This window comes from Lithobates pipiens, unplaced genomic scaffold (genome assembly GCF_037356315.1).
Source record: "Lithobates pipiens isolate NorthernLeopardFrog02 unplaced genomic scaffold, aLitPip1_a1.2 Scaffold_23, whole genome shotgun sequence".
Lineage (NCBI taxonomy): Eukaryota > Metazoa > Chordata > Amphibia > Anura > Ranidae > Lithobates > Lithobates pipiens.
The window spans coordinates 3948764-3967924 of NW_027507785.1; positions in this window are offsets into that span (position 1 = coordinate 3948764).

The window sequence follows — 19161 nt, forward strand, 5'->3', positions numbered from 1 at the left end:
TAGTGTGTGGGGGCAGCGCTGTGCCTCCATTTGCTCTGATATTCCTGAGACAATGTTGATGAGCTGTCCATGCCATCATCCACCTCCTGCATTGGAGCTCTCCTACTTGTTTGTGAGCGCCTAGTGGACCTTGCCAAAGAGCAAATATTGGAAGAATGTTCTGCCTGTGGTTGGATCTGAGCCTGTGGTGCTTCAGCCGCTAAAGGCTCCTCTTGAACAGACTGTTCCATTGTGGGATGTTGCAAAGGGCTGCAGCCCATGGTTTCCTCCTCCTCCTCATCAGGTGCCTTGATTTGTCTTCTTTGACTTGTACCCTCTTCTTCCCCTCAACTTGATTCGGTGCTGTAAAATAAAAAAATGTTAACTATAATCATTGAGTACATATATAGTAATTTATATGTTAGACACATCAATCAAAAAAGAAAATGAGTTAGATTGAGCGGGGTCTGGGGAAGGAAGGTGTGAGGGTGAGAAGGAGGGGGAGGGAGGAATACTTAATAATTGCTTACTTCCGCAGTTCTAGGACTGGTTTGGGAAAAGCCAGGTAGCCAGCATAGGCGTAAGGTTTATTTCTTCCTGCAGCTGAGCCCCTCTTTTTTCTCACGTAGACTTCTTTCATATTTGGTATAAGTGTCACATAGACTGCGCCATCTCGTCTTTAGAGCAAAATCTGTGAGAAAAGGGTGACTATTATTGATTATGCTTCTCTTTACTTTCAGGTGCCTTGCTACTGGCAATTCTTTTTCTAGTTTACATTTCGAATACAAGCTTGGAAAATCAACAGTGAGTTTGATTGTACATGAAACTTGTGCAGCTATCTGGCAAGTGTTAAAAGAGTTGGTGATGAAGAAGCCGACTAGAGAAGAATGGGCTAAAATAGCTGAAGTTTTTTGTCAGCGGTGCAACTTCCCAAATTGTGTGGGTGCGATCGATGGGAAGCACATCAGGATAATAAGCCCGATTCGTAGTGGCTCCAAATACTTCAATTACAAAAAGTATTTCTCTTTTGTTTTAATGGCGGTAGCCGATGCAAATCCTTCATTCACCTATGTTGATATTGGTTCTTAAGGAAGTAGCTCGGACTCCAGCATCTTTTCGCATTCATCCTTTGGCAAGCTACTTCGTGAGAACACATTAAACCTTCCAGATAGTCAAGCACTTCCCGGAACTACTTAACCGCTGGAGCCTTATGTGTTTGTTGGAGATGAACCATTTCCTATCTCTGAGAGACTTCTATGGCCATATGCCAGAAGGGGACTTACAGTTGAAAAGAGGGTGTTCGGTTATTGACTGACCAGGGCAAGACGTGTAGTGCAGTTTGCTTTTGGCATACTTGCTAATAAATGGCGTTTCCTGCACTCTCCCATCTGCCTGAGCACGGATCATGCAATTGGTGCAGTGCGAGCAGCCTGTGTATTGCACAATTTTGTCAGAGCTAGAGATGGCTACCTATTTAAGGACATACTGATGCATGAGCTTGAAGAGCCAACCTGGATAAGAACCTATGGAAACTACTGTGGGGAAAATGTTCCAGGACTTTACTGAGTATTTTATGTCAGAAAATAGGCAGCTATCATGGCAGCTAGATGCAATTGAGGCTTAAAAATATAAAACACTGCACTCTGTTGAGCATATTACATGGTGGTAGATTTCATTTGTTAAAATAAACGATTACATTTGCTACAGTTAACATGTGTGTCTTGTCATTATTTTACATAGTGTAAGTGTGCGTATTTGTGTATATATGGATCTTATGTAAACAAAACAGTACAGATTACCCTAATCTGAACCCTAATCTGAACCCTAATCTGAACCCTAACCCTAATCTGAAACCTAATCTGAACCCTAATCTAAATCCTAAATAATGTATTGGGGAGAGAGAAATAACCCTAACTGCAGTTCAAAACCTTAACAACAAACCTAACCCTAATTCCAAACATAAGCCAAATGTGACACGAAATCTAAGCCTAACTCTAATCCCAAGCCTAAACCTAATGAAACCCTATCCTTAATCCAAACACAAACCCTAATAAATACTCCAATTTTACCCCATCCGGTTAGGGTTAAGGTTAAGGTTCCAGTTAGGGTTAGGGTTCCCATTCCTGTTAGGGTTAGCATTCCAAATTAGGGTTAGGACTCTGGTTAGGATTAGGGTTCACATTCCAGTTAGGGTTAAGGTTCGCATTCCAGTTAGGGTTCCCATTCCAGTTAGGGTTAGGGTTCCCATTCCAGTTAGGGTTAGCATTCCAATTAGGGTTAGGATTATGGTTAGGGTTCCCACTCCAGTTAGGGTTAGAGTTCCTATTCCTATTAGGTTTAGGGTTAGCATTCCAATTAGGGTTAGGATTCTGTTAGGGTTCATTTTCCAGTTAGGGTTAGGGTTCCCATTCCAGTTAGGGTTAGGGTTCCCATTCCTTTTAGGTTTAGGGTTAGCATTCCTGTTAGGGTTAGGATTATGGTTAGGGTTCCCATTCCAGATAGGGTTAGGGTTCCCATTAAAATTAGGTTTAGGGTTAGCATTTTGGTTAGGGTTAGTGTTCCCATTCCAGTTAGGGTTAGGATTCTGGTTAGGGTTAGGATTCCAGTTAGGGTTAGGGTTCCCAATCCAGTTAGGGTTCCCATTCCAGTTAGGGTTAGGGTTCCTATTCCTGTTAGGGTTAGGGTTCCCATTCCTGTTACGGTTAGCATTCCAATTAGGGTTAGGATTCTGGTTAGGGTTCTTATTCCAGTTAGAGTTAGGGTTATGGTTCCCATTCCAGTTAGGGTTAGAGTTAGCATTCCAATTAGGGGTAGGATTATGGTTAGGGTTATTGTTCCCATTCCAGTTAGGGTTAGAGTTCCTACTCCAGATAGGTTTAGGGTTCCCATTCCAGTTAGGGTTAGAGTTAGCATTCAAATTATGGTTAGGATTATGTTAGGTTTAGGGTTCACATTCCAGTTAGGGTTAGGGTTCCCATTTCAATTAGGTTTAGGGTTAGCATTCCAGTTAGGGGTAGGGTTCCCATTCTAGTGAGGGTTAGGGTTCCCATTCCTGATAGGGTTAGCATTCAAATTAGGGTTAGGATTATGGTAAGGTTTAGGGCTCCCATTCCAGTTAGGTTTAGGGTTCCCATTCCAGTTTGGGTTAGGGTTCCCATTCCTGTTAGGGTTCCCATTCCTGTTAGGGTTCACATTCCTGTTAGGGTTAGGGTGAGCATTCCAATTAGGATTAGGATTCTGGTTAGGGTTAGGGTTCACATTCCAGTTAGGGTTAGGGTTCCCATTCCTGTCAGGTTTAGGGTTAGCATTCCAATTAGGGTTAGGACTCTGGTTAGGATTAGGGTTCACATTCCAGTTAGGGTTAAGGTTCGCATTCCAGTTAGGGTTCCCATTCCAGTTAGGGTTGGGGTTCCTATTCCTGTTAGGGTTAGGGTTCCCATTCCTGTTAGGGTTAGCATTCCAATTAGGGTTAGGATTTCAGATATGGTTCCCATTCCAGACAGGGTTAGGGTTCACATTCCAGTCAGGATAAGGGTTCCCATTCCAATTAGAGTTAGGGTTAGGGTTAGCATTCCAATTAGGGGTAGGATTATGGTTAGGGTTCCCATTCCAGTTAGGGTTAGAGTTCCTATTCCTATTAGGTTTAGGGTTAGCATTCCAATTAGGGTTAGGATTCTGTTAGGGTTCATATTCCTATTAGGTTTGAGGTTAGCATTCCAGTTAGGGTGAGGGTTCCTATTCCTGTTAGGTTTAGGGTTAGCATTCCAATTAGGTTTAGGATTATGGTTAGGGTTAACATTCCAGATAGGGTTAGGGTTCCCATAGGGTTAGGGTTAGGGTTAGGGTTAGCATTTCGGTTAGGGTTAGGGTTCCCATTCCAGTTAGGATTAGGATTCTGGTTAGGGTTCCCGTTCCAGTTAGGGTTAGGGTTAGTTTTCCAATTAGAGGTAGGATTATGGTTAGGGTTCCCATTCCAGTTAGGGTTAGAGTTCCTATTCCTATTAGGTTTAGGATTAGCATTCCAATTAGGGTTAGGATTCTGTTAGGGTTCCCATTCCAGTTAGGGTTAGGATTCTGGTTAGGGTTAGCATTCCAGTTAGGATTAGGGTTCCCATTCCAGTTAGGGTTCCCATTCCAGTTAGGGTTAGGGTTCCTATTCCTGTTAGGGTTACCATTCCTATTAGGGTTAGCATTCCAATTAGGGTTAGGATTCTGGTTAGGGTTCACATTCCAGTTAGGGTTAGAATTCCCATTTCTATTAGTTGTAGGGTTAGCATTTCAGTTAGGGTTAGCATTTCATTTATTGTTAGGGTTCCCATTCCAGTTAGGGTTAGGATTCTGGTTAGGGTTAGGGTTAGCATTCCAGTTAGGGTTAGGGTTCACATTCCAATTAGGGTTCCCATTCCAGTTAGGGTTATGGTTCCTATTCCTGTTACGGTTAGGGTTCCCATTCCTGTTAGGGTTAGGGTTCACATTCCAGTTAGGATTAGGGTTCCTATTCCAGTTAGAGTTAGGGTTAGCATTCCAATTAGGGGTAGGATTATGGTTAGGATTCCCATTCCAATTTGGGTTATGCCCCGTACACACGAGAGGGATTAAGTCTGACAGACCTCCAAAGGAGTTCCGCCGGAGTTCCGCTGGAGTTCCGACGGAGTTCTGGCGGACTTTTCGACCGAACGGACTTGGCCACACACCATCACACCAAACTCCGACGGAGTCGAACGTGATGACGTACGACTGGATTCGACGTAGGAAGTTCATAGACAGTAGCCAATAGCTGCCCTAGCGTCGGTTTTAGTCCGTCGGAGTAGCACACACACGAGCGAATTTTTCGAAGGGGACCGGGTCCGGCGGAGTTCCGTCGGGAAAATTTAAAGCATGCTTCATTTCTAAAGTCCGTCAGACTTTAGCGGAGCTAAAGTCCGTTGCAGCCCACACACGATCGGATAGTCTGACGGACTCAGCCCGTCGGACTTTGGATGTCGAAAAGTCCGCTCGTGTGTACGGGGCTTTAGAGTTCCTATTCCCATTAGGTTTATGGTTCGCATTCCAATTAGGGTTAGGATTCTGTAAGGGTTCATATTCCAGTTAGGGTTAGGGTTAGTATTCCAGTTAGGGTTCCCATTTCTGTTAGGTTTAGGGTTAGCATTCCAATTAGGGTTAGGATTATGGTTAGGGTTCACATTCCTATTAGGTTAAGGGTTAGCATTTCGGTTAGGGTTAGGGCTCCCATTCCAGTTAGGGTTCCCATTCCAGTTAGGGTTAGGGGTTCATATTCCTATTAGGGTTAGGGTTCCCATTCCAGTTTGGGTTCCCATTCCAGTTAGGGTTAGGGTTCTTATTCCAGTTAGGGTTAGGGTTCCCATTCCAGTTAGGGTTAGGGTTCCTATTCCTATTAGGTTTAGGGTTAGCATTCCAATTAGGGTTAGGATTCTGTTAGGGTTCATATTCCAGTTAAGGTTAGGGTTCCCATTCCAGTTAGGGTTAGGATTCTGGTTAGGGTTAGCATTCCAGTTAGGGTTAGGGTTCCCATTCCAGCTAGGGTTCCCATTCCAGTTAGGGTTAGGGTTCCCATTCCAGTTAGGGTTCCCATTCCTGTTAGTGTTAGGGTTCCCATTCCTGTTAGGGTTAGCATTCCAATTAGGGTTAGCATTCTGGTTAGGGTTAGGGTTCCCATTCCAGTTAGGGTTAGGGTTCCCATTCCTATTAGGGATCAGATTCCTGTTAGGTTTAGCATTAGCATTCCAATTAGGGTTAGGATTATGGTTAGGGTTAGGGTTCACATTGCAGTTAGGATTAGGGTTCCCATTCCTATTAGGTTTAGGGTTAGCATTCCAGTTAGAGTTAGGGTTCCTATTTCAGTTAGGGTTAGGGTTCCCATTCCTGTTAGGGTTAGCATTCCAATTTAGGTTAGGATTCTGGTTCGGGTTCCCATTCCAATTAGGGTTAGAGTTCCCAATCCTAGTAGGTTTAGGGTTAGGATTCCAATTAGGGTTAGGATTCTGGTTAGGGTTCATTTTCCAGTTAGGGTTAGGGTTCCCATTCCTATTAGGTTTAGGGTTAGCATTCCAGTTAGGGTTCCCATTCCTATTAGGTTTAGGGTTAGCTTTCCAGTTAGGGTTAGGGTTAGCATTCCAGTTAGGGTTAGGGTTAGCATTCCATTTAGGGTTAGGGTTCACATCCCTATTAGGTTTAGGGTTACCATTTCAGTTAGGGTTCCCATTCCAGTTAGGGTTCCCAATCCACTTAGGGTTAGGGTTTCTATTCCTATTAGGGTTAGCATTCCAATTAGGGTTAGGATTATGGTTAGGGTTCACATTCCAGTTAGGGTTATGGTTCCCATTCCTATTAGGTTTAGGGTTAGCATTCCATTTAGGGTTAGGGTTCAGATTCCAGTTAGGGTTAGGGTTCCAATTCTTATTAGGTTTAGTGTTTGCATTCCAGTTAGGGTTAGGGTTCACATTCCAGTTAGGTTTAGGTTTCCCATTCCTTTTAGGTTTAGGGTTACCATTTAAATTAGTGTTAGGTTTCCCATTCCAGTTAGGGTGAGGATTCTGGTTAGAGTTAGGGTTAGCATTCCAGTTAGGGTCAGGGTTTCCATTCCAGTTAGGGTTCCCATTCCTATGAGGTTTAGGTTTAGCATTTCAGTTAGGGCTCCCATTCCAGTTGGGGTTAGGATTCTGGTTAGGGTTAGCATTCCAGTTAGGGTTAGGGTTCCCATTCCAGTTAGGGTTCCCATTCCACTTAGGGTTAGGGTTTCTATTTCTGTTAGGGTTCCTATTCCTGTTAGGGTTAGCATTCCTATTCCTGTTAGGGTTAGGGTTCCTATTCCAGTTAGGGTTAGAGTTAGCATTCCAATTAGGGGTAGGATTATGGTTAGGGTTATGGTTCCTATTCCAGTTAGGGTTAGAGTTCTGATTCCAGTTAGGGTTAGGGTCCCCATTCCTGTTAGGGATCAGATTCCTGTTAGTTTTAGCGTTAGCATTCCAATTAGGGTTAGGATTATGGTTAGGGTTAGGGTTCACATTGCAGTTAGGATTAGGGTTCCCATTCCTATTAGGTTTAGGGTTAGCATTCCAGTTAGAGATAGGATTCCTATTTCAGTTAGGGTTAGGGTTCCCATTCCAGTTAGGGTTCCCATTCCTGTTAGGGTTAGGGTTCCCATTCCAATTAGGGTTAGAGTTCCCAATCCTACTAGGTTTAGGGATATGATTCCATTTAGGGTTCCCATTCCACTTAGGGTTAGGGTTTCTATTTCTGTTAGGGTTAGGGTTCCCATTCCTGTTAGGGTTAGCATTCCAATTAGGGTTAGGTTTCTGGTTAGGGTTCCCATTCCAGTAAGGGTTCCCATTCCAGTTAGGGTTAGAGTTAGCATTCCAATTAGGGGTGGGATTATGGTTAGGGTTAGGGTTCACATTCCAGTTAGGGTTAGGATTCTTGTTAGTGTTAGCATTCCAGTTAGGGTTCCCATTCCAGTTAGGGTTCCCATTCCAGTTAGGGTTAGGGTTCCTATTCCTGATAGGGTTAGGGTTCACATTCCTGTTAGGGTTAGCGTTAGCATTCCAATTATGGTTAGGATTATGGTTAGGGTTTACATTCCAGTTAGGGTTCCCATTCCTATTAGGTTTAGGGTTTGCATTCCAGTTAGGGTTAAGGTTCCCATTGCAGTTTGGATTAGGTTTCCCATTCCTGTAAGGTTTAGGGTTAGCATTCCAATTAGGGTTAGGATTCTGGTTAGGGTTCACATTCCAGTTAGGGTTAGGATTCTGGTTAGGGTTAAGGTTAGCATTCCAGTTAGGCTTAGGGTTGCCATTCCAGTTAGGGTTCCCATTTCATTTAGGGTTAGGGTTCCTATTCATGTTAGGGTTAGAGTTCCCGTTCCTGTTAGGGTTAGGGTTAGCATTCCAATTAGGGTTAGGATTCTGGTTAGGGTTACCATTCCAGTTAGGGTTCCCATTCCAGTTAGTGTTAGGGTTCCCATTCTAGTTAGGGTTAGGGTTAGCATTCCAATTAGGGTTAGGATTATAGTTATGGTTAGGGTTCCCATTCCAGTTTGGGTTCCTATTCCAGTTAGGGTTAGGGTTACCATTCCTGTTAGGGTTCACATTCCTGTTAGGTTTAGGGTTAGCATTTCAATTAGTGTTTGGATTATAGTTAGGGTTAGGGTTCACATTCCAGTTAGGGTTAGGATTCCCATTCTTATTAGGTTTAGGGTTAGCATTCCAGTTAGGGTTAGGGTTCCCATTCCAGTTAGGGTTAGGGCTCCCATTCCTAGTAGGTTTAGGGTTAGTATTTCAGTTAGTGTTAGGGTTCCCATTCCAGCTAGGGTTCCCATTTTAGTTAGGGTTAGGGTTCCTACTGATGTTAGGGTTAGAGTTCCCATTCCTGTTAGGGTTAGGGTTAGCATTCCAATTAGGGTTAGGATTCTGGTTAGGGTTACCAATCCAGTTAGGGTTAGGGTTTCGATTCCAGTTAGTGTTAGGGTTCCCATTCTAGTTAGGGTTAGGGTTATCATTCCAATTAGGCTTAGTATTATAGTTATGGTTAGGGTTCCCATTCCAGTTATGGTTCCTATTCCAGATAGGGTTAGGGTTACCATTCCTGTTAGGGTTCACATTCCTGTTAGGTTTAGGGTTAGCATTCCAATTAGTGTTTGGATTATGGTTAGGGTTAGGGTTCACATTCCAGTTAGGGTTAGGATTCCCATTCTTATTAGGTTTAGGGTTAGCATTCCAGTTAGGGTTAGGGTTCCCATTCCAGTTAGGGTTAGGGCTCCCATTCCAGTTAGGTTTAGGGTTCCCATTCCAGTTATGGTTCCCATATCTTTAAAGGTTAGGGTTAGCATTCAAATTAGGGTTAGGATTATGATTAGGGTTAGGGTTCCAATTCCAGTTAGGGTTAGGGTTCCCATTCCTGTTAGGGTTAAGTTTAGCATTCCAATTAGGGTTAGGATTATGGTTAGGGTTAGTGTTCCCATTCCAGTTAGGATTAGCATCCCTTACCATAATCTTAACCATAATCTGAACCATAACCCTAATCTAAACCCTAATCTGAACCCTAACCCTAATCTGAACCTTAATCTGAACCCTTATCCTAATCTGAACCCTAATACGAACCCTAATCTGAACATTAATCCTAATCTGAACCCTTATCTGAACCCTTATCTGAACCCTAACCCTAATCTGAATCCTAATCTGAACCCAAACCCTAATTTGAACCCTAATCTGAACACCTAATCTGAACCAAAATCTGAATCCGAATCCTAATCTTAATCTTAATCTCAACCCCAACCCTAATCTGAACCCTAATCATAATCTGAACCTTAATCTGAACCCTAACCCTAATCTGAACCCTAATCATAATCTGAACCCTAATATGAACCCTAACCCTTATCTGAACTTTAATCTGAACCCTAATCTGAACCCTAATCTTAATCTGAACCCTAATCTGAACCCTGATCTTAATCTGAACCCTAATCTGAACCCTAATCTGAACCCTAATCTTAATCTGAATCCTAATCTGAACCCTAATCTTAATCTGAACCCTAATCTGAACCCTAATCTGAACCCTAACCCTAATCTGATCCCTAACCCTAATCTGAACCCTAATCTAAACCCTAACCATAATCTTAACCCTAATCTTAAGCTTAACCCTAATCTGAACCCTAAACCTATTCTGAACTCTAACCCTAATCTGAAACATAATCTGTACACTTACCCTGAACCTAATTAGAATCAAGCGAAGCCCAAAGTGCATTGGGGCAGTTATACTTACACAGGTCTTTCTGGACATTAGGTGTCATGCTGTTCCATTTTGGAAACAGGATCTTGACAATCTCCTGCCATCCTGAGTTTTTCTTCCCAGTATCTTTGTGACGTGGGTCCCGGCTGTTCCAGAGGTACTGCCTTTGTTGGACCAGCCTGATGAGATCCTCATTTTCTATGCCAGTCTTTATGCGCCTGCTGGCCATTTTAGTAGGAGTCAGTCACTGATCACCACAGCACATGGAGAGAAACATGAAGTGTCTTGGTGAGGGGAAGGGTGGGGCTGTGAGGGAAAATGGATGGAGGAGCTGGTGGGGGAAGCTAGAAAACATATCATAGTGCTGTGAATGACCTTTTGCATTTGTATTGCAAATTCAATTGAGGGGGCTATGGGGCTGAATTTGCATCGCATCGCACACGCGTAAAACTCACACAGGACCTTTTTTCACTCAGGTTAAATTCACAACACAGTGATGTGCACAGGACTGATAGAATACAATATTATTAGAGTGAATTGCAAATTTGACAGATTGCAACGGCTCAAATTCGCAAGGGACATCGCAGCAGTGTGAACCCACCCTACTTATAAACAGAGGGAGACAGCAGAAAGTGAGAGGAAATCCACCCCTAGGAAGGGAATTCTCTCATCTATGAGTTAATAATGGTAAAAGGTGTCTCCACTGATGTTTTATCACCAATCCCCGTTTCCCTAATAACCCAAAATTTTCCGAAACCAATTGTCATTGGGACATAAAGTGAGGGGAAATCTGAACAGGGGCACAGGCAGCAAAACAAAGATTTGGGTGTAGGGTTCCCCTTAATATCCATACAAGACCCAAAGGGCCTGGTAATGGGCTGGGGGAGGGCCTGGTAATGGGCTGGGGGGGACCAAGCCATTTTTCTCAATAATTTTCATTCATATTACCGGGACCCAACATTACATTACAGCTGCAAGCAGTTTTAAATGACTTTTATTCCTTTAGAAATGTGATTTTGCTCCCAAACTGTTCTAATCACTGGAAAAATGTGCCACTTTACAGGCATACTATACACACCCCCAGGTATGATATTTAAAGGAATATGTCACGGTCGTTCCGCTACCCCGATCGTTCAGAAGAGACTTACCTGCAGGGTTCCTGTACGACGGGATCTCCGACGCCCTCGGACGCGGGTTGACGCGAACAAACACGCGCGGGTGCACGCAGGTTCCAACAGACGTTCGCAGGTGCGCGTCGACACAAGCGGGCGTTCGCACCGTACGGACGTGCGCGGGGTCACGAGCGTAACCACGGCCACCTGCGGGGGTACGCAAACGGGCCGTACGACCAATCCTGGTGCCCAATAGACTATTTAAGGCCACAGCTCCTGCTCCTCGGCGCTGTTCGGTCTACAGCGTTCCTGAGACTTCTGCTGTTTGTTTGTGATTGTGTTCCTGATATTATACCCGACCTGTTCCTGGACTCTGCCTGTATTCCGCCTGCCCTTGACCTTTTGCCTGATTGACTACGCCTCTGCCTTCCGCCTTTGTACCTCCGCTGCCAGATAGTTGCCGACCCAGCCTGACTGACCACGCCTCTGCCTCCCGCTTCTGTACCTCCGCTGCCAGATAGTTACCGACCCAGCCTGATTGACTACGCCTGTCTGCCCGAAGTCCGGCACCCGTTGTCTCTGCCACCTTGCCGGTCCACTTGTGCCAGCCGTCCAGCAGTCCTTGACCGACATCCAGCGCCGGGTGCACCTGCCGTTCCAGTTACCATCTGTTCCAGCTGTATCCGCTATCTGCTATCCGGCTAGGCACTTGTGTCCTCCGGGCTCCTGAACCCCTGTCTCCATCACCAGGGGCTCGAGAGCCGGAGGTTTACGAGGCGCCGCTCCCTGCACGTTGGGGCTCTCTAACCAGGTACGTGACAGAATATTTCACTTTTATTTTTTCACTTTAAGCATCATTAAAATCACTGCTCCCGAAAAAACATCAGTTTTTAAAACTCTCTTTTGCATTGATGCATGTCCCCTGGGGCGGGACCCGGGTCCCCAAACACTATTTACGACAATAACTTGTATATTAGCCTTTAAAATTAGCATTTTTGATTTCTCACATTCGAGTCTCATAGACTTTAATGGTGTTTGAATGTTCATGCAAACTTTGGGTCCGTTCGCATGTTCTGGATACAAAATGAACCGGGGGTGTTCGGCTCATCCCTACTGGGTGATAGAGGATGAAAAGGCCTAGGACGGCTTAGTTATCCACTCTACCAACTCTTCTGCATGTTGTGGATCAACATGGCCAGTTGAAGAAAAAAAGGACAAGCGTGCCTCCCGGCCACGTACTGAGAAGGCACCATATCCACGACCAGCACTGTTGGCTTTAGGCACAGAGCTGGCTTGCCCTCTTTTAGTGGCCTATGAGCGTCTGCCTTTCCTTGGTGGCCTTCCAGACATGCTGTAAAATGTAATTAGCAAAACACCACCTGAATTTTACTAGAACAATGACTCCAGCAATGGCCTGCAGTCAGATATAGGTTAGGCTAGACTAGAATGCAGTGGATATATATGTAGGAGACTGATATATCTTTATGCAATATAGATCACTGAATCATCTGCCTGTCTCAAAATGTATTTGAGAACGTACACAATCAATGGCCTGCAGTCAGATATAGGCTTGGCTAGACTGGAATGCAGTGGATATATATACATGTTGGAGACTGTATATATATATATATATATATATATATATATATATATATATATATATATATATATATATATATATATATATATATATATATATAAATGCATTGCGGATCACTGAATAACCTGCCTGGCCTGCCTGATGGCCTGAAAGTGTATGTTAATACAGACACCAGGAATGGCCTGCAGTCAGATCTAGCTTCACAGGATACAGTATATATATATATATATATATATATATATATATATATATATATATATTTATATATATATATAATAAATACACTGCAGGTAACTGAATCAACTACCTGCTCAAAAGTAAATTAAATGAAACAATCTTTCACTCTCTCTCCGCCAGCAACACACTACACAAGGCCGACGTGCAGGTGGCCCTAAATAGTGTGGGGCGTGGACTTAACCCCCTGAGCCATTATTGTCCAAAGGTACCCTGTCTTTGGCCAATTATGGCTCTCTTTGGTGACAGTGCTGTGATTGGCCAAAGCATGCGGGTCATAGTGCATGCTTGGCCAATCTTCAGCCAGCAATGCATTGCGATGATGCATTATGGGGCATGACTCGCCACTTGAATTTGGCGCAAACGCCCCATAATGTTTGATCTTTGTCGAACAATCAAACAGCCGATGTTCGAGTCAAACTCATGTTCAACTTGAACAGAAAGCTTGTGCCTAGTTATGGGGAAAGGTTACGTGCAAACTTATTCTCTCTGGAGAAGAGACGCTTGAGAGGGAATATGATTTCAATTTATAAATACCGTACCGGGAGTTTTACAGGACTTGTGGCCACTCATTAAAATTAGTGGAAAAGAGGTTTAACCTTAAGAGCAGCAAGGATGGGGAATTTCCTTCCACAGGCGGTGGTGTCAGCAGGGGGCATCGGAAGTTTAAAAAAAAACTATTAGATAATCACTTGAACGACCGCAACATACAGGGATATACAATATAATACTGACATATAATCACACACATAGGTTGGACTTGATGGACTTGTGTCTTTTTTCAACTTCACCTACTATGTATTTATGATACACAGATATTAATCAAATCTCCCTACATAAGTTTTACTTGTATATCTGCTGTCTTCAGCTTTATATATTCTTTAAAACGTTCAGATCCAGATTCAGAACAGATTTTCTCTCTCTGTTTTGTGTGAAGTCTGGTCATACAGCCAAGACAGCTGATTGGAGGAAAAGCACACACCCCCACTCCACATAGATAGAGAATTTCAGAGCTGTGCTGTGACACACCAAGCTCTCTGGTAATCTATTTATAGCAACTTCCCCAACACTAATTTCAGGCTGGTTTTATTTCAGTTGACAGAGAACTTGTCAGAAGTTTTCATGCTGATAAGTAGTGCTTTGAAGAGAGATAAGAAAACACTGCAGATATATGTGCCCAGCTCAAATTTCTTGAATCAGGTTTACACCACTTTAAGGTGGCAAGTAAGGATGAGCCGAACACCCCCCTGTTCGGTTCACACCAGAACCTGCAAACAGACCTAAACTTCGTGTGAACTTTAGAACCCTATTAAAGTCTATGGGACTTGAACGTTCAAAATCAAAAGTGCTAATTTTAAAGGCTAATATGCAAGTAATTATCATAAAAAGTGTTTGGGGACCCGGGTCCTGCCCCAGGGGACATGGATCAATGCAAAAAAAGTTTTAATAAAGGCAGGTTTTTTTCGAAGCAGTGATTTTAATAATGCTTAAAGTGAAACAATAAAAGTGTAATATTCCTTTAAATTTCGTACCTGGGGGGTGTCTATAGTATGCCTGTGAGGGGTCGCATGTTTCCCATTCTTAGAACTGTCCCTGCACAAAGTGTCATTTCTGCAGGAAAAAAGTCATTTAAAAGCACTCGTGGCTATAATGAATTGTCGGCTCCCTGTAATACAGAGAACAGTCATTGAAAGTCATTGATAAAAAGAAAAGTGTGGGGTTCCCCAAAATTCAATTACCAGGCCCTTCAAGTCTGGTATGGATATTAAGGGGAACCCTGCATCAAATAAAAAAAAATGACGTGGGGTTCCCCCCAAAAATCCATACCAGACCGAAGGGTCTGGTATGGATTTTAAGGAAAACTCTACGCCAAATAATAAAAAAATGGAAACCTGCATTACATCAGAGGGGGGCGGGGTCCCCCGCATGTCACTGGGGAAGCCCGACTTTCCCCTTACATCAGAGGGGGGTTGGATCAGGTGATGGGTGGCCCCGTCCTCCTCAGCTAAGACGCGGAGACAGGATACACTGCGCTGGACCATCGGGAGAGATCACCTATCGCTGGACCCGGAGAACAGATCATCCATCGCTGTATAGCAAGAGTGGATTACCACCGCTGGAATCTTTTATTTATTTTTTTTATTTTTAATAAAGGACTTTTCCAATGGTGTGTGTGTTTTTTTTTTTACACTTTCTTTATGAAATGGTAGGGGTACTTTTGTACCCCCTTACCATTTCAAACAGGGAGGGCTGGGATCTGGGGGTCCCCTTGTTAAAGGGGGCTTCCAGATTCCGATAAACCTCCCGCCCGCAGACCCCCACCACCACCGGCCAGGGTTGTGGGGATGAGGCCCTTATTCCCATCAACATGGGGACATGGTGCTTTGAGGGGTCACAGACCCTCAAAACATCCTCCCAATGTTGAGGGCATGTGACCTGGTACGGTTCAGGTACGGTTCAGGAGGGGAGGCGCTCTCTTGTCCCCCCATCTTTTTTTGCGGCCTGCCAGGTTGCGTGCTTGGATAAAGGGTCTGGTATGGATATTTGGGGGGAACCCCACATCATTTTTTTTATATTTGACGCAGGGTTCCCCTTAATATCCATACCAGACCTGAAGGGCCTGATAATTGAATTGGGGGAACCCCACGCTTTTTTTTATCAATGACTGTTCTCTGTATTACGGGGAGCCGACAATTCATTATAGCTGCGAGTGATTTTAAATCACTTTTTTTTCCTGCAGAAATGTCACTTTGTGCAGGGACAGTTCAAGAATGGGAAACATGAGCCCCTTTACAGGCATACTATACAAACCCCTGGTACAAAATTTAAAGGAATATTACACTTTTATTGTTTCACTTTAAGCATTATTATTATTATTATTATGCTCCCAAAACAATGTCTATTTTTAAAACTTTTTTTGCATTGATACATGTCCCCTGGGGCAGGGCCCAGGTCCCCAAACACTTTTTATGACAATAACTTGCATATAAACCTTTAAAATTAACACTTTAGATTTCTTCCATAGATTTGTACACGGTGTTCCCCGGCTTTATGAATTTGCCGCGAACACCCCAAATTGTTCACTGTTCAGGCGAACAGACCATGTTCGAGTCGAACATGAGTTTGAATCGAACTTGAAGCTCATCCCCAGTGGCAAGATTTAGCCAGTGGTTGGATGTGGGACCAAAAAGAGAAGCCAGAGTCTAGGATTACACCCAGCACCCTGGCATGTGTGGCGGGACCAATAGTTTTGCTGTTGATCCTAATAGTAAAGTCATGAGGGGAGGATTGGGGAGGGGGGGAAATTACAAGATCAGTTTTAGCACAACATTCGTACTGATTTGCCGCTCAGTAAATGTATTATACGTGAGGAGATGAAGGTGGTGAGCTGGGGAGTATAAAAATAGATTTGGGTTTCGTTGGTGTAGAGGTGGAATTGGAAGCTGTGGGAGATTTCAGGGAAGAGGATTCATCAACTGGCCCAGGGAAGGGTATTCAATGTAGAATAGGAGGGGTCCATTGACAGAGCCTGGTATCCCAACAGAAAGAGGAGTGAAGGAGATAGAGTTGTAGGTGACTATGAAGGTACGCTGAGATAGGTAGAAGGAGAACCAGGAAAGAGCCGAGTCGTGGAGGTAAGCAAGTAGAGTTTATTGAGTGGGTGGTCGACTGTGTCAAAGGCAGCAGAAAGGTCTAAGGGTATGAGTATGGAGTAACATCCATTGGTTTTAGCAGTTAGTAGGTATTTCATGAGTTTTAGTAGAGCGGTTTCAGTGGAATGTTGTGGGTGGAAGCCAGACTGTAGGGTGTCGAGAAGGTTGTTGTCATTGAGGCAGCAACTTATTTGGCGGTGGACAAGGCATTCAAGAAGCTTGGAGTCCCCAGGAGCAGAGAGGGGGGTCTTAAGTTATTCAAACAGGTGGGGTACAGTGAGGGTTTTCCAAAGTATTAAGGTTACCATTGCATGTTTGAGTGAGGTAAGAAAGGGGGAGAGCTTGAAGATGTGAGTTACAAAGAGTGGGATAGAACAGGAAAGGGGATGTCGTAGTTGTGAGGGGAGAGACTCCAGGAGACAGGAGAGAGATGAGCCTCAGAGAGGAGTTTGGAAACTTCCTCCTGGTAAGAGGATTGAAGGAGGAAAGTATTGAATGTGTTGAACCTGTTATGTTGGATGGAGGAGACACCAATCAATACTGATCAATGTGGTCTGATGGCAGGGAAGGCTTCCCCTCATAAAACACAATAGCACAGCGGGAGTGGTCCCCTCCCCCCCACTCCTCAAATCTCCATTATGTACTGTAACTTATAGGGGCAAAAGACACAAAAGCAGCAATATAGGAGCACAATGTACACATTGAACATCACTTCACAATTATTTGCAGAATTCTAGTTATGAAAAATATTATTATTATTATTAATGTTTATAGTATTATTATTATTATTATTATTATTAGTAGTAGTAGTATTATTATTATGATTATTATTATCAGTGTTAATATTATTATTATTATTGTTGTTATTATTAATAATGTTAATATTATTATCATTATTATTATTATTATTTATAATGTTATTGTTATTATAAATGTTAATATTATTATTATTATTATTATTATTATTATTATTATTATTATTAATGTTAATATTATTATTACTATTTTTTTTATTTGTATCTAATTCCTAGTCACATAAACTAGGTGGTGAATGAATAGGTGAAGTGAAGGAGACATAGTAAGACTTGTATGATGGGAGTTTGTATTGGAATAGTGAGGAGTAAATTCGGCGTCTGTTTCCTGGGGAATCCGGCAGAAACTTTCATCCAGTAAAATATCACATTTTGTTCTTTGGTGACTTAGTTCTTGTTTTGTTGTATTGTGAATGGAGCGGTCCCACCACTGTAATCATGTGCCGCTCTTGTGGGGTCTCTAGGGGGCGCTCAGCTCAGGTGTCGGTAGTCCTGGGAGAATGGCACACAGAAGGTTTACAATCGCTCTAATAATGGAGATCGATGTCTCCGGATTTACTATTCTCTGCAATGTTAGAAATATCAGCAGCATATGGTGACCGGCCTCCGGAATATCACCTATCAGGGGAATCCAACACAACACCGAGAATAAAGATATTACTGTATAAGACACAAGAAATACAATAATATAATAATAATTTACTAAAGAAACGCTTTCCAGTATCAGCAATGCCCAGAGAAATAATCCTTACACAGTTCAGGCATTTTTTTTTTATTATATTCTGAATATATTGTACATACAAAAATTACAAAATAATATAATTGTTATTAGTATGTCAAATATTAAGAAAATATATATGATAATTAAAGATAAAATGTTCTGTTTAATAATAATAATAATAATTATAATGATAATAATAATAATAATAATAATAATAATAATAATAAAATATAATAATAATAATAATAATAATAATAATAATAATAATAATAATAATAATAATAATAATAATACAAATATAATAATAATAATAATAATATAATAATAATAATAATAATAATAATAATAATAATAATAATAATAATAATAATAATAATAATAATATTCATGATAATAATTATAATGATAATAATAATAATAATAATAATAATAATAATAATAATAATAATAATAATAATAATAATTATAATGATAATATGAATAATTATAATAATTATAATAATAATATTAATGATGATAATAATAATTATAATAATAATTATAATGATAATATTAATAATAATAATTATAATGATGATAATAATAATAATAATAATAATAATAATAATAATAATAATAATAATAATAATATTAATAATAATACAAATATAATAATAATAATAATAATAATAATAATAATAATAATAATAATAATAATAATAATAATATTAATAATAATACAAATATAATAATAATAATAATAATAATAATAATAATAATAATAATAATAGAGGACAAAAAAACAAAAAAAAATCTTCTTGTTAATATCACCTTACAAAATGATTTTATTTTATTGCAATTCATAAAAAAAAATAAAAATAAAAAATAGCCAAACTTAAAGCACAACTCCAGGATAGATTTACAGAGGCAGTAGAAATATCACTTCTATATACACCTATATTACCAAAAGTATTGGGACGCCTGCCTTTACACGCACATGAACTTTAATGGCACCCCAGTCTTAGTCCGCAGGGTTCAATATTGAGTTGGCTCCGCCCTTTGCAGCTATAACAGCTTCACCTCTTCTGGGAATGCCGTCCAAAAGGTTTAGGAGGGTGTCTATGGGAATGTTTGACCATTCTTCCAGAAGAGCATTTGTGAGGTCAGGAGCTGTTGTTGGATGAGAAGGCCTGGCTCGCAGTCTCTGCTGTAATTCATTCCAAAGGTGTTCCAGGGGCTTGAGGTCAGGACTCTGTGCAGGCCAGTCAAGTTTTTCCACCCCAAACTCACTCATCCATGTCTTTATGGACCTTGCTTTGTGCACTGGTAC